At 46.9% G+C, this 20,267-nt stretch overlaps 1 long non-coding RNA gene across 1 annotated transcript; it reads right to left on the reverse strand.

Annotated features, from left to right (window-relative positions):
* Nucleotides 1-700: 700 nt before the first annotated feature.
* Nucleotides 701-19,316, reverse strand: LOC311594279. Its single transcript, XR_014778022.1, has 3 exons — nt 19,065-19,316; nt 15,276-15,533; nt 701-991 (listed from the first exon to the last, which is right to left on the reverse strand). It is a non-coding gene; the product is annotated as an uncharacterized lncRNA (long non-coding RNA).
* Between the last annotated feature and the right edge of the window lie 951 nt (nt 19,317-20,267).

Here is a 20,267-nt window from a genome sequence, read left to right on the forward strand (position 1 = left end):
GCTCAACTACATTTCTTATACAATCTAAAACCACTTGCCCAGTGGTGCCAGCACCCTCCCACAACAATAACGTCCCCAAGGACACGTCCCTATGTCAGTTTGATGGAAGCAATTTTTCAATTGAAGGTCCCTATGACTCCAGTATGTGTCGAGTTAAGAAAAACTAACCAGCATAGCTGCACATGAATATTCATTAAAGCCTAAGTTATAATTTCCAAATCTAAAACTAGATGTTGTTCATTGGGTGAATGGATTAAAGTTTGGTATATTCAAACAATGGAATAGTACTGCTGATAAATGTGAATGATAAAGTGGGAATCCGTGCCAGATGTGTGCCAGTTATCAAATAACACCAGCCACTATACCAAACAGGCCAGCTTTAGAGACCATCTCAGGCTGAATTGTGCCCCTTCTTAAGAGAGACTTGATGGTCCTAACCTTTGCTTTCCTTCTTTGGAAGCAGCTTCTCCACAGGCATAATTAAGGCGCTGCCACATGACACTAAGAAGAACCCTGTTTCATGGTTGGTAAAAACTGGACACGTTGTCAGTCAAGCAAGGAGAGTATCGCATGGGAACAAAGAGACTGATGGGATGTATCTCTAAGCCAAGTAATGCTGAATCCACCAGGCACGAAGAAGAGGCAGGAACGACGGCTTTAAGACACCCCAATTCATAGCATTTAGTCATAGTTTCCTTGAGGCACCGGCATGGAGGCTCAGCACATAAGGGGATTTCTGCTTGGTGAACGACCACTCAGAGTCAGTGCAGTGGTTGGAGTGGGAACGGGACGGCTGTGCTTTGCAGTCATTTAGAGGTGTGCATCCCCTCTACCTTCCTCTGGGAGTTCCAGACGCCTGGGTGGTATTGGATTGGGTGGAGAGGGAAGAGGGCTTGATGGGCTTTGGCATCAGGCTGCATCACTGGCTCCCAGGGCACAGCTACACTCCACCATCCAAGCCACAAGGAAGGTGGAGATGTCATTCGTGCACCTAGAAGGAAAATAAAGGCATTGGGGTGAAAGCACTATATTTCACTATCACCACCTTGATACTCAAAAGATAGGTCTGAGACCAAAAAGAAAGGGAGGCCTTGGAAAGCTCTGGAAGCCTCCTAGGTCTGCCGTTCTGTGGTGTGAGGGAATGGCTCCATCATTTGAGCCAGGCACAGGCCAGAAAAATCCAAGATCCATCAAGGAGAGTGAGGAGTCGATCCACGTCATTGTGCCCTCACAGTGGTCCCTCTCCTCACCCTGGACTTTGAACATGCTTGGCCTTGAGCTGTCTACCTAAGCCCTGTTCCCTTCTGGATAAAGCAAACAGAACTCTGGTGAGAGTGTTTCCCAGTGATGCTTTTTGGTGTGGTTTCTGGTGCTCTCCGTGGAGCTGTTGTGCTTTGCTACAGGACTGCTGAGAGTGTCGGACAGGGCTCCCTGGGAAACAAGCAAACTGAGTTCTAGCAAGCATGACTAGCTATGATCCTAGCTGCTCCTCTCCTGCGTGATCCCATCACATCTGGAATGCAGAAGAGGAGCCAAGAAGATTAGCCACTTGGCTCAGGCAGCCCTGTCCTCCTCCCTCTGTGGCAGATTTCTCTTTCATTCTAACAAGCATTTAATCAGTAGAGCTGAGCGATATTATTAAAGTAGCCGCCAGTGCCAGCATTTCACATTTTGCCCCCACCTCATTGCGTCTAAAAAAATAAAAAAAAAAGCAAAGATCTCCTTCCCCACCTCTCCAATGCAACCATTCTTTTACTCTCAAGTTTCTCAATGCATACACAACACATAGACAGCCCCATGTTCACACATGCACACATGGCCATGCATGCGTGTATTCTCCCGTACAAGAAGCATGACTACACTGTGAGAAGGTGTGTGTTCCCACTGCACAGTGAAGTGACAAGAAGACTACTTCTGTTTAGCACTTTGGAGTCCTGTCTTCATCACAGAGCAAAATGGTTAAAAATTCCATCAGGCCCCCAAACCCCTAGCAGCAGATCCATCTACGAACACATTGCCCAGATGTTTAAGTTTAGAAAAGCCCCTAATTTCTTCTGACAAGAAGAGAATAGATTGAACCCCTAATTCATAAGGCAGAGAGAGTGATGGCAAAGAGTAAGCGGGGAGACCGCATGACAACAAGTTTGAAACAATTGTTTGTGTCTACAGTCAATCACTTGTGGCCCTGTAGCTGCCAAAATGGCTACCACTAGTTCTTTTAGTGGGATTTTTCTCATACAGACCAGGAACCATATCAGCTGGGCAAATTAGACTGTGAACTTGTTCCTAAAAATCTTGCATTACAAGCACTCTCAGCCTCATGTGGCTCTGTGTGTGTTTGCACAAAGGCTACACTCTGGGTACTGGGTTGGGGCCAACCAAGTGAGAACTCTGGATGCATGGATCTCACCTGTGAGGCGTAGAGCAGGAACATTTAATGATCTGTAGGCATAAAGTGAAGGAGGAGGAGGATGCTGCCTGTGTGTCCCGGACCTGCAAGGATGACCTGTTCCTATCACCCATCAGACACAGGCTGAGCAGAGAGGCTGACTTCTGCACTGGTCCATGGAAATCACAGGGTAAGCAGATAGGCTGTCTTAGCGGCATGACCCTACCTCAGAGCCCTGCCTTGGAAAAATGCTCCCCCTCCGTGGTCCAAGGGATGAAAATAAGGCATATTGTTAGTGACCCATCCCTTTTATAAGAAGATGAATGCAAATTGTTGCCATGGTGATGAGAAGTAAACATTCGAGGTGTCTTTGTTCAAAGAAAGTGTACACTTTCTTCACTGATCCCGGTGATGCTTTGCCATGATAATTTTTCCTTTTATCTCCTTTATTGTTTTAATTTGTATATAGTAATTATACAATGTATGCTGTGGAATTAGAATCAGGTAATTAGCATACCATTGTCTCAGCCATCTGTCATTTGTGCTGCAAATATTCAAAATCCTTTCTTCCGGCTCTCTTCTGAAACAGTAAGGTGTGAATACCACTTTGCTGTAGAACACACTAGAACTTATTCCTATCTAGCTGAATTTTCACATTCAGTCACTAAGTCTTCTCACCTCTATCTTCCCAGCCTCTGATAACCATTATACGGTTCTGCTTCTCCAGAGCTGGTTTATTTATCTGCCACAAATAAGTTGAGAACACGAGGTATTCGTCTTTCTGTGCCCAGCTCATTTCACTTAATATAATGTTCTCTGTCTCCTCCATGACACGGCAATGAAAATATGCATGCCGTCAGAAACAATCATGGAAATACACTCAGAACCACAGCCCATCTAACCTAATAATAAATGGCTGTCGTCAAGAAGACAAAGGAATAGCAAACACTAGTGAGAGTGTGGTGGCAAGCAGCTTTCACGCGCTGTGGGCGGGAGTACAGGTTGGGACAACAGTTTTTATGAAATGGCCCATGGTTCAAAGTCTTTGGAATGTCCTTCTCCTGTTCTATACTCTGATGCTTTTAATCTAGGTCAAACCAGATTAAAATGACTAGATGTCTCAGGAAAGGTTTAAAAAGGCCAAATGCTCAGCCTGGACAAACGGTGTTTAAATGCTATCTGTTAGCAGATTTGCTGAATATTTGCAGGCGCTGTAACTGCTCTAGGGACTTGGTGATCTAGGAGAACAAGGCAAGGGATGGGCCACGCCACGCCTATGTCCTGGAACTAGAAGACAGTAAGCAGACTCTGGGAGCAAGCCATCACGAATTGAGTGAGTTAAATGAGGTGCTTATAGGTCTCCCTGAGAAGATGAGCCCTTGCTTAAGGGGAGTGTGTGAGCATGCAGGCTTGTGGAAAGACAGTGCGCAACCCTGACATCACGGAGACCACTGTGACCAAAAGTGGGTAAATGAGAGAGTCCAAGATGCTGTCACTGAAGACCCAGAGCGGAGGGGTCTGCAAGGCAGAGCAGGAACTTGTCTTCACTCGGAATTGAGCAGAAACAGTGGAGGCTGTGAGCACAGGCCTGATAGCGTGTGACTGGGATTATTTTTAAAGAGCTCACTTGTTCTGATGCCTGGTGATAATAGATAATAGATAGTATAGATGGGCAGGCATTAACACCTGGAAAACCACTTAATGATGGTGTTCGGAGAAGAGTGGTAGCAGAAAAGGTGATGCTAAGTCTGCTCGTGGCATCTCGTAAAGACAGAGGATCTGGTCCAGGTAGAATGGGTGCAGCACATGAGAGAACTAGCCAGGGCTTGATCTGTTAAGATGGAGTTCTGCCCGGACAATACAGTGGAGCCGGCTCTGACGGTGGAGGCAGGGATGAGCCAGTCCTAAGGGCGTAAGAGCAGAAAAGCTGGCCTAGCCCCTCACCAGCTGCAGCACTTAAGGAAGTTGGCCCCTGTGCCTTGACTGAGCAGCACAGTGGAGTTGGCTGTAGGTGTGGGTGCAGGTGAGCAGGCTTCAAGGGCATGAAAGCGCGAGAGCTGAGCCTGACTCCGGCCTATGGCAGCATTGGGTGGGCTAGCCTGAGCAGTGCTGGAGAGCTCACCCTGGTGGTGTGGCTAAGGGAGAGCCAGCAGACTGACCAGCTCAGTTACCATCCAGGCCCAGATCCAGGGCTTTAAGTGCACCCACCCCAAAATCTACTACACCTGTGAACTGCTGGAGTGCTGATCGAAAGCTGCAGGTTCTCCATGACACACACAAGGCAACAACAGGGTAACCTGGAGGAGTCGTGGTGAGCTTCCAGTATTGATGGTGTGGCAGAAGCCAGACCAATGACTCACTGCAAGAACATCTGCAAATGAAGATATGTGGACAGAGGGGTATACTGTGGGACACATTGTGACGCACTGCAGCTTCCACAGTGAGATGTATTCTGTGCTTTGTTTTGTATTGTTTATTTTTTGTTTTTATTTTATTTTATTTGGAAAGGGGTAAAAGGGCAGAAGGCAGATAGGAGGGGACAAAGAGATTAGTGAGACTGGCATCCGTGATGTGAAACTCACACACATACAAAAAAAAAAAATCAATAAAAAATTGGAAAAAAGGATGATGAAGTTCCCATGAACCAGCTTAAAGAAGGTAGCTAAGTCCAGTCTCAAAACCAGGAGTTTCTCATTAGCTGTGACCTTGAGACACATTTAGACAGCCAAGAATTATTCTCAAGGCAATCATGCAAGATTGGGAGAGGAGGTTGGGCTAAATATATAAACACAGAGGTTAGTCGGGCCTGGCGGCTCCTGCCTATAATCCTAGCACTTGGGTGGGTGAAGTGGAAGAATTGTTACAAGTTCAAGCCCTGTCTGGGCTACAGAGTGGGCATCTCTGTCCACATATATATCCTGCTCCATTCCTCCCCCTCCCGTATGTATATGACATATACATATATCAAGCAAGCAATGGTGTTTAGATATTAGAAACAGCCAGTTCTGGTAGGAGTCCCAGAGAGATGAGAAACATCACTTAAAACCCATGACTGTAACCCAGGAAGACCTTACTTAGGAGATGCTGCCTCTTATGTGAAAAACATCCTGAAAACTGGGATGGAGCAGCTGAAAGTGTTCAGGAGAGTCCCACAGACAGCACTTGATTGCTGGAAGCCCGTCAGGTCTCCAGCTAAACAGACTTGAATGTAAAAAAAAGTCTCCACTCTGGTTTGAAGGTCTTTACCAAGGCTTGTGTTGAAAGTTGATCTTTATCTCACTGTGAGAATTAAGAGATAGGGCCAGGAGAACCTTCTAGAAGTGACTAAGCCCAGAGAATTCCACCCTAGTGAATATGCTAATTGGTGAGCAGATCATTTACCTAGTGAGTGACTTTGATAGCAAAACAATCTCCCCCTCCTGGCTTGCTTTTCTCACCATGTGGTTGCTAGCGCAACCTTGTGTCCTTGCACAGTCCCCATCAGCCGGAAGGAAGGTGCTCAGATGCTGCCCTCAGCCGGAAGGTGCTCAGATGCTGCCCCTTGACCTTGGGCCTCCAGATGTCCCTAAATAAACTCTTGTTCTTTATAAATTACCCAGTCTGTGGTGCTTTGTTATAGCAGTGAAAATGTAAGTTAATATTGTAACTTGGGCAGAGGAATAACTATCAAAAAGGAGAAGAGAACGCCGCCTGTCTTGTGGGACAGGAGAGTTGTCACAGCTCCTCCTTCACATGCACATGGCACCGACAGGGAGCTCAGAAAGACAGTGGATCAACTGGGGATGAAATGAACAGCCCTGGGGTAGGAGAGGAAGAGATGACACAGTTAAGGCAGAGGGATCATCATTAACCCTGAAGAAGCCAAAGGACCACAGTCCCTGCTGTAGCTTATTTGGAAAACATACTACCAATACCTGAGGGAACATATTAGAAACTGAGAACAGTGACATTTGCTGGCAGTGGGGCTTGCTTTCTAGCCAGGCTTTCCAGCTCCAGGGCCTTGCAGGGCCTCTGCCTTTTCTCTTCCCATTGCTGACGTCCACACAGCACCCATCTCAGCTTCAGGGAGCTCTAAGGAGACACTGGGGCTGATGGCATTTGACCACTGAGCCACATTCAGGGAGGGGACCCAGGGCTTTTGCCTGAAGGGTCCAGAGCTTAGGAATCTGAAGGAACCACGGGTTGACAGTTTTCTGTCTTCCTCCAAACAAGTGGCTGCCTAGACCCCAAGGCGCTCCTAACTAACTCCAGGACAATAGGCGAGGTTGCCTGCCGCAGTCATGTCACCTGGAGTCCACAGCCTGGTCATGTGGATGGGGAAGTGGGAACACCAACCACTTCTCTCCCCTTAGTCCTGTCCTGACCCTCCTGATGGCCTCAGGGAAAAGCAGTACACCGTCTGAAAAGCAAACAAACAAACAAAAAACCTTCTCCATAAGGCCTGAGCTGCGGCTCACAAGCCCAGTCATGAAAGGGTTAAGGCCCTGGCAAACAGAACTGGCTGACTTGGCTCAAGAAGACTGCTGGCTGCAGAGTGAACTTCCAAAGGGTGTCTTCTGCTGCCCTCTGCTGGTTACTATGCCTCATTGCAACTAGCTCAACTCTATTTAGAACAGCTTGCTCCAGGGAGTGATTTCTCTTTTACCTTCTTTATGGCATTTTGGGTAGTTTTGTATTTAGCATAGATGCCCTAGTTAACAATACTTTATACTGAGAAAACCTTAAGTATATGCCCCGGAACCAGGCCTTATTTTTCCTGTCACTGCTGGAATGACCTGTAGCAGCAGCGTTGACTGATGGAGTTCTAGGACGCCCTTGTTGATTATGACAGTGCCCCAATCCATGGCCTGCGCAGATGGAAGCTGCTTGCACGGCATTCAGCAAGAGCGTGTGAGCTCCGGTCTGAACTCTGATGGCACCGAGGCCTTCCAGCTCTTACAGTCACAGCTCTGGTCATCTGAGATAAAAGTTTGTGTGCTTCCAGTCTTGCATGACAGTAGTCACGACCCCCTGAGGCTACATGAGCTCTTAATTAAGGGAGTCCCCTGGCTGCATCCTTATCAAGTCACCAGGTAACTTCTGCTGACCTTACTGTGCCTGGAGTCACAGGAACTTGCCAAGAGCATGGCTGCCTGGAGTAAATGCCAAGGCTCTACCTTTTCATAGTGGTATAGGTTGGGTCTCTATGGAATGCCTGTCACTGTGGAAGATAGAAGTCAAGACAACATTCAAATCACAGATGCCAGGCCCAGGGCTCTTGCTTTCTTCCTTACCCAGATCTACAATGGGAACACACAGCTCCAGGACAACATGAAAATAACCTGCTTTCATCACTGTCCCAAGCAGGGAACAGTCCCTCCATCCATAGCACTGGATAGGGGCAGTCTGAGGACTGTTTCCCCTTCTCACCCATGTCTATAGCTTTCCGCAGTAATTAACGCTTTTGTAATTCGGCTAGCACTTGTCCCTCTTGGGTAGACCATCCATAAAGTGCTGGGCCACTTTATGGTCCAATAGACAGACACATGTGGAGCAAAGGTGAAAGAGAAAGAGACTGTGCCATGATGTGACTTGGTGGCTGATCTCTGAAGCCTCCAAAGCTGAGAGCACAGATAGTGGGATGAATGGTGTTTTCTTGACACACTTGGAGTATTAATTAGATCCAGCTATTTGCCAGCTAAGTGCTGAAAGGGTCCCTGGTAATTAAAAGAGCTAATCAGATTTTCAAAGGGCACCCGTACCATTGTAAACATAGGGGAATTACTCTTGCTGTTCTCAGTATGTCGTTTTAAGCTGTTAGGGGTGAGGTGCTCTGGCTGTTTAATCTTCTAGTGGGGGCAACACCAGCCTATTGGCTGCCCATCTTTTGGAAGGATGGAGGAACTGCCACCAAGCTCTCTCAAGCATTGATAGCACACAGAACAAATAGGACCTAGCATACCAGTCCTATTGTTCAGAAGGGTATACAGTTCTTTTTGTTTGGTTGGTTGGGTTTTTTGTTTTTGTTTTTTGGCAGTTTTTTTGTTTTTGTTTGTTTGTTTGTTTGTTTGTTTTTGCTTAAATAACCCAAATTGTCACTAAGTTCATGTTATTTTTAATCTCCACTCCCTGTCAGTGTTTGCAAAGCATATCTACCCAGCAGTTTCTGCTATCTCTGCTATCCAGAACCACTCGCTATTTCTCAGAGTTTCTTGCTAAGTGGCTTTAATTGAGGCTTGGCCAGACAAGAGGCAGAGATGAAACTACCAAGCTGGGCATAAGAGGTCACATTTGCAATCTCAGTGCTTAGGAGGCTGGGGCGGGAGCATCAGAGGATCACTGAAATACCAAGGACAGCCTAAGCTCCATAGTGAAATGTCATTTACAAAAGCAAAAACAAAAATAAAACAACAAAAAAAATGAATTTTTTTTAAAAAGGAAAGAACTGAGAGGAAGGGGAAACTGGGGTGTTTCTTTGCCCCCACACTTTGTATGGTGTCCCTGGAGGTACAGCTGCTCCTCTGGCACAGTTACAGCCAGGTGGTCTTCCCTTGAATTCTTCCCACTGGGAGACCGGATCTGGCCTCTGGAAGGCTCCCCCCATCTTACGCTGTCTTCACCAGCTTGTGGCAGATGCATCATATGCTAATTCACCTGCCAGTTGTTCCAAGAGTATGAACGCTACTTTGTGCTAAATTTCTTCAGCTGGGATACATATCATGGCCTAGTTCCCTGACTGGACTTTAATGTATACAACATATGACTGTGGTATAAACTTGCTGACACTAAAAATGTTGTCTTTAATCATTTAGTACTATTTCAATCTGTTTCTGCTGCCACTCCACAGAATACTTGAGATTAGTTATTTCATAAAGAAGAGAAATATATTGCGCAGAGCTCTGGGGGCCCTGGAAAGCCCCGGATCAAGGCGACAGCAGGTCAGATGTCTGAAGAGGGCTGTTCTCTGCCTCCAAGATGGTGCCTAGATGTTGCGTCTTCCGGGGTGAGACAGGAAGGAACACTGTGACCTTGCAGGACTAAAAGCTAAAAGGACTGGAAGCTAAAAGACAAGGGAGCCCAATGTTGTGAGGAGCCTCCTAATATCACCTGTGAGAGAACATCCCTCATGGCCTGATCACCTCTGGAGAGTCCCTTCTCTTACCACCATCCCATTGGCACCAACCAAGTTTTGGTGGGGACACATTTACCCTACCATGCTCCAACACCAGGACCACCTAGACCATTGCAGCACCCTCAGAAGGCACATCGTCTCTCACAGTGACAGGACACGTGTTAGATTCATTGTTACATTCATGTTCACTTGCCAGTTTGGTGAGCTAAGAACATGTTGGGGTATAACTGTCCCCCCAACAGATGTGTTGACCACAGATGATTAGATAAGTAGAATGAGACCTGCACACATAATGCAGGCACCCACAGGTACACACACACACAGGCACACACATACACACACACAGACACATACACACACAGGCACACACACACAGACACAGGCACACACAGGCACACACACACAGGCACACACAATGTAGGCACATACAGGCACACACACACAGGCACACACAATGCAGGCACACACACACACACACACACACACACACACACAGGCATACACAGGCACACACACACAGGCACACACACACAGGCACACACACACACAGGCAAACACACAATGCAGGCACATACAAGCACACACACACAGGCACACACACACACACAGGCACACACACACAGGCACACACAGGCACACACAGGCACACACTGGAGTTTTTCTTAGCATCAAGAAGAATACAATTATATTATTTGTGAGTAAATGGATGGAACTGGAGACCGTCATATTAATGAGATAAGACTGAATCATAAAGACGAATATCACTTACTTTATACTTGTACACACACACACACACACACACACACACACACACACACACACGTAACATGGAAGCAGAAGCAGGAAATTTTAGGAAAAGAAAGATGGTTAGGAGGAGGAGATCAAGAGAAGAGAATGGTGAAGAATGTGGTCTGAATACACCATTTTTTACGAGATTGTCACTCACTTATGTAATAATAACTTTAATAACTGCATTGCAATCTTACATTTATACGCCTGCACAGCTGGCCACTTCCTTCTCTGGTCTACATCTTGTCAGTAAGATGGCCCTCTTATTTCTCTGGCTTGTATGAGTGTTGGATGGATTGGAGACTGCAAGATGTTTTAATAAGGAATTGGTATGCAGGAACAGCTCTGTCCTGCTGAACAGAGGTTATGTAAGGAGGTTCTCAGTAACAGGAGAAAGGATGGGGACGGGATAAGCCATGTTAGTAGGCAGAGGGGCAGAGTCTTGTCCTTGTATGTGAAGAATCCGAGTTTAAGCTTAGATGTCACCTGCCCCCTGCTCCCAACTCTGCCTGAGACACTGCCTTTGGAGAAGTTCTAAGAAGTCACTCCCTGAAGGGTAAATCCTCGTAAAGCCTTGGTTCTCAACCTTCACAATGCTGCGACCCTTTAATGTAGTTCCTCATGCTGTGGTGGCCCCCAATCATAAAATTATTTTATCGATACTTCATAAGTAGTTTTTCTACTGTTATGAATTGTAATGTGGCTATCTGATATGCAGGATATCTGATGCGTGTCCCCTGTGGAGGCTGCAACCTACAAATCGAGAACTGTTGTCCTAATGGCAGTGGGTCACCAAGCAGGAGTGTGGCAATGTCATCAGGGTCCTAGCACCCATTCAGAACTGTTAGATGCCTTCAAAAGATGTTTAAAAAACAAAAACAAAAACACCTGCTTCTTAGCAGGCAACCTTCAGTCCCCAGGGAACCCATCATGAAGCCAGTGGTACCTGGCTGCACAGGGGGAGATGGCAGCAGAGGCAGCAGAAGTGGTGATGCTGTCTCTGGTGGCGGAGGGGGGAGGGGCTTCTGAAAAGATTTAGATGCAGAAAGAACAAAATTTCAAGGAGTAGTGTGAGCTGAGACCTAGAGAGAGGGTGTCATCAGTGTCAGTGGGACTCCAGCTGGCTGTGGGGAACTGCACATAGAGACTGGGCCATCACATTGACTCACAGGAGGTTCAAGGAGTTGCCAGAATGGGGCTTACAAAAGCCTTGTAGCATCCCATTTTGTCTGCAGGCGAGATGTGATTGGGAAAGGGGAGAGATAAGCTAGGACCCAGTCCTCTAGAATGATCCATCCTGCTAGGGAGATCTGGAGATGGCGTCACAGCTCGGCACAGCTAGGGCAGGCTCAGTGGGCAGTTAGGCATCTGGGATACTTGATTCTATATGTAGTAAAGGGTTAAATGTGTCCTGAGAAAGGTCTGGCTATTGGCCAGCTTAAGGGAGGCTGCCTCTCAGTCCTTGGAATGTCCAAGATGATAAGAGGCTCTATTTATCTGGGGTCTTGGGCCACACTAGATAGCCCATGCTAACAATGTCATTTATGAGGAAGGCCTTGCTATCAGTTTGACCTCAGAAGGTGCTAGAGATTATGGCGAGCCAGGTGAGATTTCAGTCATGTCTGTGTGACTTCTGGACACTCAGTGTCCCCGGTTAGTAAAGCTCTATGAGTGTGGCTTACCTCAACAGTGAAAGGATGAGGCTTTGCCACAGAGCCCCATCGGGGAGGAGAGCTGGGTTGTCACAAACGGTCCTCTGAGCCTGGTTCTAGTGCCTCTCCTTTGCTGTAACAACACATAAGTGCTGATTGCCTTGCTGAGTCTGGTGAGTCCTAATGAGTCACAGACTCTTCCATCACTGGTTAAGGGCTATTCCAGCTCCCCACACAAGCAGAGCAGCCAAAGCCCAGGACAGATTCCCTGAAGGATATAGACACCGGTTGTTGGAAGCACAAGTGAGCTCCAAATGGCAGGCATGGAGAAATGGGAAAGTATCCAGGGATGCACCCAACACTAATGAAACTGATGGTCCACAGGGGGGTGGGGGGGGCATCCATCTATAACAAGAATTTATTGGGAAAATAATGTTGAGATCATCTGTCTCCATGGCTGACAGTCATCACATGATCCTAAGCAAACCTCCCGACAGTAGTCAGGGCAGAAGAGGACTGACCATCCATTCAATTGGGGTGCCTTTAGAGTGGTGTCCCCACACTTCAGTGAGCTGGGATCCAGTGGGAAGCTGTCGGCATTGGCATCGATGGTGCTGAGCCAACTCCTTGTTTCTGATTCCACGGCTCCAGCATGGAGCCTGAGCCTCTGCATTCTAACTGGCTCCTGGTCCAACACACTCGTGGAAGACCATTCCTTTACAGGCTCACCCAGGGAGAGGCCAGGCTTGCCAGTGGCCACCTGCTCTGTCCTGATGAGAAAGACGCTGAGTAAGAAGGATAGAGCAAGTACACAACTTACTGTGCCCTGCCTTTTTCCAGTACACTCATCCCAACGTGAGCCCAGAGGCAAGGATTTGCTGGAGATGCATTACCGGAGGAACATACTAGAATGGAACTTGCTGGAAAAGAAGCACAGAGAACTATGGAAGAAAGACATTGAAAATCCAGTAGTACAAATTGGGAATTCTCCTAGGCATGGTATACTAGCTCATTGCTGTACAGTTCTGGCCCAACCCCCACCAGACTCCATGGCTGAGGGTTCTGTATGGGTCTTCAATTTAATCAAGCTTGCAATGGACCAGGCTCCCATGGAGCAAGACCTGGTGGAGCAGAAAAAGACAGCCGCAAGCAGTGAAAGACAGTGTCCTTCATGGGGAACTGTCTCTGGTGGTCAGGGATGAACTCGGGCAGGTTTAGGAGTGACAGCTGTTGATGTCACAGGTTTGACTGATGAGTGAAGTGATGGTCCAGAGGAAGCCAGGTACCATGAGGCAGGGAACTATTGCCTGGGTTACATACTCTGAGGTCCTTTCTGCTTCACATGGTTGAAGTCACAACACTTAGCAGGCATGCCTCCTTGCCCCACGCTTAGCCCCGAAAGTCCTAAAGAAAAGTGTCGTTCTAAAAACCCCTTTGACTTTGTTCTTGCCACATGTTCAAACTGTTTCAATTACTCCTTGATGAAATACATTTTATTCCGTGCCTATGGTATGCCATTATAGATGTTCAGAATATGGAGTCTATATGGACTCCAGAGTCCTATGGACAGCTAAATTGGTGACCTCTTGGGTCCATGTGACCCTATCTCAAAAAATAAGAGAAAGGTATGGAGGAAGATAGCCAATATTAACCTTTAAACCTCCAGACGTATAGATACACATACACACCCATATGCACGCACACTCATACATAGACCACACATGTACACACAAAATAAAATCATTAAAGACTGTGGATTCAAATGTAAATGAAATGGGAACGTGACAGAAAGTCGTGTAACTCGCCATAGGGGTTGGTGAGTCAGTTTCTTTTGGTAAGATTGTCAGTCGAAGGTTTACAAAATAATCTGTAATTTGGCGTCTCATGATGCCTTAGATTGGCTTTAAGAAGTAAGAGGGCATGACCAGTGGTGATGCCGTGGAGGAAGCAGTCAGCACTGGGGACCAAGGAGCAAGTACAAGAGCCATGGAATGAGACAGAAGCAGATCTCTTCGGACATGGAAGACACCATGAGGGATGTCTGGAACCTCAGTGAGAAGATAGGGGTGGGAAATGCATTTGGAAGTGTAGACAAGACCTCAAGCCATACTAGGGATCTTCAGCGCAGATCACTGAAGACAGAACGTTTGCAACACAGTGAGAGGAGAGCGGAGGGGCCAAACTGGAAACAATAACGACACTAGAAATCCCACATCACCTCTAGGAGTGAGTGGCAAAAAGAGGATGGGGCTCATGAGATCCTGAGGTCTCTGTCTGGTGCGGGATTACATACACTAGGGCAGGGGTGGGGGTATCCAGGCAAATCAGGAAGAAGGATGTATGAACATCTGGCAACCTCCCACCAGCCCCTCCTATAGGCTGAACCTTCTAGCGAGCAAGCAAGCCTGAGGAATGTTGTCTATGTCCTGCGTCATACAGTCTTTGGCCTACCACTGAGACAGCAGCCTGCTCTATGGCGCACAAATTTAGCTCTCAATACAAGGGCCAGACTATGCGCTCAGTGCATTCCTTATTGTAGTGAGTCCACAGAATGAAAAAAAAAATCTCCAGCCAAATGATGTGGGAGACTCCACTCACTCTGTGGCAAGAAAGAAGGGCAGAAAGTGAGGTCAAAATTATGGAAGTAGAGTCCAGAGAGATGTCTCAGTGTTTGTCATCACGCCTAGTGATGTGTGTTTGATACCTAAGACTCACATTGAAAAAGGAGAAAATCATTTCCCCTGAGTTGTCCTCTGACCTTTACCTCCAACACACACACACACACACACACACACACACACACACACTAATGATGATGATGATGATAATGATGGTGATGATAAACGTAATTATTGAACATCTTATAAAAGAAATTATTTGGCAGAGGATAACACTAAAATCACCACCAAGACCACTGTGTAACAGATAGAGAAATGTACCAAAACAAACAAACAAACAAACAAACCAAAATTCACAGTATAAAAAAGACCTAGGAAGGTCCCTATCTGCTGGGCGTAGTCACCCCTGGGCTTCCGACCTTTCTCCCAGCCCTGCCACACTTCCTGTCTTAGAAGTGCTTAGTAAACTGTCTCTGCTTATATCACTATCCACATGTCCCTGACGTGTTGCCTGTTACAATAACCTGGAAGCGCCAGCTACCCACCTATAGCAACCTGCCCTGAAGTCAGCCTCATAGTCCACCTTGGCAGCCAGCTCACCTGACTTTGCCTCCATGGTTCCCCGTAATTATATCACCCTTGTGCTGGAGGCACCGAAGGCTGAGCTGCAGTCCCCTGCACATTTTCTCAGTCAGGCATATGCACACATCACTCACCATGGCTCGTGTGGCTGAGGGTGGGGTGAAGGTCCCACTGCAGGCCCTTAGGAACCCTGGCATCCGGTTCAGATGCAGAGGACCGCTGTACCACTGTGTCACTCGGCACAAAACACTCTGAGTGGGAGGAGACCGGAATCCAGGGCCAGCTGGTTGTCGCTTGAGGCTTGAAATCCCCAGAACAGAGCGCTCTGGACCTTCCTCCCCTCCATCTTGTTGATCACCTCTAATACAGCTTCATTTCCCCTCTGTGGTCTCCTATGTGGTTTCAAAAAGGTTAATTCATTGCTTGATAGAAAATGGAAAATTCAACCAAAGTATTGCTTTTCTTACTAAGCAAACGAAGGCAGGTCTAGCCTAGGATGTGATGTAGCTATCTTCCTGGGAGTCTGACAAGACTGCAAGTGTCCCCCCCCCAAAGCATTTAGGTCAGCAGGGGGATGCATAGTAATCCTCTGTCTCAGAAACAATACAAAATAATAAAGTAACAACAAAAAATGGAAGAATGTTTGCAGACCAGAGTGTCGTCTCTGTGCAGAGTTCTTCTGTCAGTCCTCCGAGCCAGAGGGCTGGGGTTAGAACTGCACCCCCACTTCTCCTTTCTTGTATAACTCACTTAGCATAAACCCCATATATGTGGATTCCCACACTGGGGGTCTTGTTTGAGTCCCTCATTATTGAGAATATTACTCAGATTCCCCACACTGGGGATATTACATTGTGTTCCCCACACTAGGACTACAAAGGACATTAGGTCATCCTCACTATAGGGGCCACCCGAGCTGTGGAGGATACTTAGCCTTATGCCTTGTCTCCGCCCACACGGTTCCAGTAATACCTTTTGTTCTTAAAACCCAAAATGTTCCAAACAGTGTCAAATGTCTTGCTGAGGAGAAAGTCGGATGCTGACATGTTCTGTCTCCCTTGTACTGTCACATACTTAGTCATTGTCACATTGCCTTCTGGACTCCTGTATGTCCCCTCTGCCTGTCCCTAGGCCTGAGGAGGTGGCCTCTAGGGAAACTGGAATAAGATGGCTAGGATTGATTGATTGGTTACTACGCCTTGCAGATGCCTCACTGTGGAACTTCTCACGTTTGGCCACTAGATGGTGCAAGTGCAATGCTGCACCCAGAGGGGCAGGGGGTGAGGAAGGTTTTAGCTTCGTGGTGGAAGGGTTTCGTGTTGAGGTGTTTTCTAGGGAAGCTCTGGCCCATTGATTGTCCCAGGACCCCAGAGACCTGTGTTTCCCCCCAAGTGAATCCACCGGGTAAGCTGTACAGAGTGGAAGAGGTGGACCATGCACTCCTCTGAGATTACCCTACAATGGTTTGAAATTTGAATTTCAGCTGTGTGTGTGTGTGTGTGTGTGTGTGTGTGTGTGTCTGTCTGTCTGTCTGTCTGTCTGTCTCTTTGCTCCTCTTTCTCCCTGCCCCCCGCCCCCCCATACCTCTCCTGTAAGACTGGGAGCAAACGAGACACTTAACTTCCCACAGAGGTGATGCTCAGAGGAAGACCCAGCCCTTCAGGGCCTGCAGTGTCCCACCCTCACTATGACAGGAGAGTGTGAAGCCTTGGACCTCACCTTCCTCTTCTGATGTCTGTGAGGTCCTTACCTGAAAGATCCTTGGATCTACTAAGTCGTAAGGTAACAAGGTCCTATTCAAATACTTCAAGCCTTGTATTTCATTCCGTCTTTATAAAAGCCCAGCACGACTCACATTTTACCACCACCCTCATCCTACCCAGGGACCCGGCCAGGTCAGCAGACGAGGGACTCCAGTTTGCCCACCCACAGCCCCTCTACATTCTTACACGGCACCACATGATAACTTCCACGGAATATGGTTCTTCTGTTGTTCTCACTGGCTTTGTAAAGATGAAGTGTGAAGTTTAAAACGACTTACCAAGATGACCTCAATGAACTTTGACTGTCTACAACCCAGAGTTAGAGGTGGGCTAGGAAGCCTTTTCATGCCGGCATAATCTGCGCTCCTCCCTCCCTCCCCCCCAACCCTGCCCCAGCTTCCCTATGAAAGGGACAATTTTCCTATTGCCTCTGGACTTCAGAAGCCAGTAAACTTTCTGTACAGGACTGGAAACTAGGGCTTTGAGAAAGAGTGGCTGGGCTGTGCACCAATAAAACTTTATTTAAAATGGACAACACACCAGACTTGGCCCACAGGAAGTATTTGCAGACTCTTACCCACAAGTGGTTCTGAGTCAGTGTGATTCCTCATAGAGCTTTTTGACTTGAATTTCCGTGGAGGTGGTGGTCACGACTCTAGGCCCACTAAGTGCAGACCTTAGCTCTAATGTGGTCCCTAGGTGGCCACGAACAAACAAGTATTGTTTGTTTATAATAACATGATAGACAACAGAATAAGCAACGATCAAGGGTCTGATAACTGTTTAGGGATCGCCACTGACTTTCCACCTCTGATCCGTCCTAGAGAGACTGTAGGTGGCCCACATGGGGGTCACCATGTCTGCTCAGCTCTGCAAGTGAACTGAGGAAAACAAGGGTCATCATACTTTCTCTCCGTTTCATCCCATCATTTCTGCCTCCACTTTGCTTCCACTGGGGCGTCAGCTCTGCCTCTCCTTGCTCAGAGTTTGATGGGGGACCAGGGCTCAAGCTTCGTTCTACACTTTAACCACTAGGGGAGTAATCTTGGCCTCATCCATTTCTACTACACACTGAACTAATGCCAGGGCCCAGCAGTGGGGGCCAGTGGTGGTGTCTAAGCTATCACCCCTCAAATGGAGGCCACCCAGTCTGAAAGTATCAATTCATGGACATCTTAGTAATACAAGTAAGTACTTAATTCGCAGTGGGGTTTTATCCAAATGAACCCACTTTAAGGGGGCAGGACGTTAAATTAAAAAAATGCATTTAATTTACATGTCCACTGACTTACGATCTCAACTTCAGAACAATGCAGAAGTGGCATACGTTACAGGAAACATATTTCAGTTTGGGTCCTGTCCCAGCTAGTGTTGTACAGCACAGTACTGTCTCTGGTACCCAAGAGAATCAGTAAACCCCAGCTGCCCTCCACTGACCATGCAAGGGTGGCAGCTGGTACTCCAGAGTCTGCAGGTTGCTAAAGCGAAATGTTTGTCTGGCTGGGATATATAATGCATCTTCAGTTTTCAGCCCTGTCACCTTATGATGGATTTATCAAACCCTATTTGTTCTCCTAGCATTTCCAACACCCTAGCTTATTCTGACTTGGACACAATCCTAATCCTCCCATCAGCCCAAAGTTGGGCAGCATCCTCTCACATGACAAAGGATTGGATATCTCATGTAAGTTTTTCAGTACTGTCCTGAAAGTGGAACCCCGAGCCATTCTAAGGGCACCCAACATGAATGAGCAGCTGGGGTGCTTTATAGTACCTACCAACTGCACGTCACCACCCCACTGGAAAGCTGGAAAGCTGCATGTCAAATCACAATAGGATCAGGGAGGTGGTGGCCCATGCCGCCTTTAATCTCAGCACTCAGGAGGCAAAGGAAGGAGATCTCTGTGAGTTCAAGGCCAGCCTGATCTATAGAGCGAGTTCAAGAACAGCCAAAGCTACACAAGGAAACCCTGTCTTGGAAACTTAAAACCACAACAGGAGACTATCTGTTTATACCATTTAAACTCGTGCAGCTGTAAAACATCAGAAACATCCGGTGAATACCACTTTTAGGTACCCTGTAAACAGCCAAGCAAATGTACACACAACAAGCAAAACATTCACACCAATGGATTCAAATTAGCAGCATTCACTACTCACCATGGTAGATGGGGCTGGCAGGGAGGCAGGATCACCTGTGCTGAGTCTAACAATAGACAGATGCCTGTGGTGTGCGTCCCTGTTGCGCTGGCTGTTGAGGATGGTGAGGCAGCTTTGATCTCACCGTCATTAATATCTTCTGTAGTTTCTCTTTAACAATGACTTATTTTTGATACTTGTCTACAACTTTGATGGATAAATCAGCTCCAATAATGTGTCACAGAAGAACACGGTAGTCAAAAAAGATGCTTTCCTTTATGTTCTCCATCTTGTTACTCAGGACCTCTTGCGGATTGGTACATGTCAAGAAAGCCCCCAGAACACTGCTGGGTCATAAAGGGAGCAACTCAAATATACTGCTGCTTCTCTTGGGGATTGCTGCTTCAGTTGCCGCCATGTCTGTGAACTGTTCTCCACAGTACGGGTCATATCTACACTTGGCGAATTAAAATACAAAGGGAATTGCATTGTTGTGGGACTGTGTTGGCCTATGTTTCACATCAGGGTAAAGGCAATGGGAATTTCTAAGATTCTTATTTAAGCTTGAGGGTGCTGGACCCGCAAAACTACAAACTGTAATGTGTCACATAAGCATGGAGGAAGGTGGCTTTCCTAGGCAACAGGCTTTTTAAATTAAATGATAATATGATTCTGAAACACGTTTATGTTGCTTTTTTTTTTTAAGAAGTGCTACTTTACTCTTAGAATGATGAGTTCGCAGTCTGATAGTCTACCAGTTGTGACGCATGTGAATGTCTTCTCTTTATTATCTTATGAATAACAGGATTGCATCCATTTGGTTTTGGATCACACCAACTGGATGCATCACAGAGTGATGAAAGATGTTCTTTTAGCAAACATGTGGCTTCTCATTTTTATTGTGTGCAGGAAGCATCCATTCTTTTAGATTTCAAGACTGTATTACTATTAATTAGAATCCCATAATGTCCACAGGCCTCTTGAACTCACTCCTCACACCTAATCAGAATTAGATTCTCTGTCTTACACCCTTCCGCCAGCACCCCAGGCCCTGTAACCAGCATTCTACCCTCTGCTTCTGTGACATCACTTCCTTCAGATGCTACAGACCATCATGTCTGAGGCGTTGTCATCCTGTGCCAGGCCCGTCGTTGTGAGCTAACTATCTCCCAGTCCAACCACGGAATCACAAAAGACAGACTTTCACTCTTTCTAATTACACCT

The sequence above is a fragment of the Acomys minous genome, assembly GCF_964271855.1.
Source record: "Acomys minous genome assembly, chromosome: 3".
Lineage (NCBI taxonomy): Eukaryota > Metazoa > Chordata > Mammalia > Rodentia > Muridae > Acomys > Acomys minous.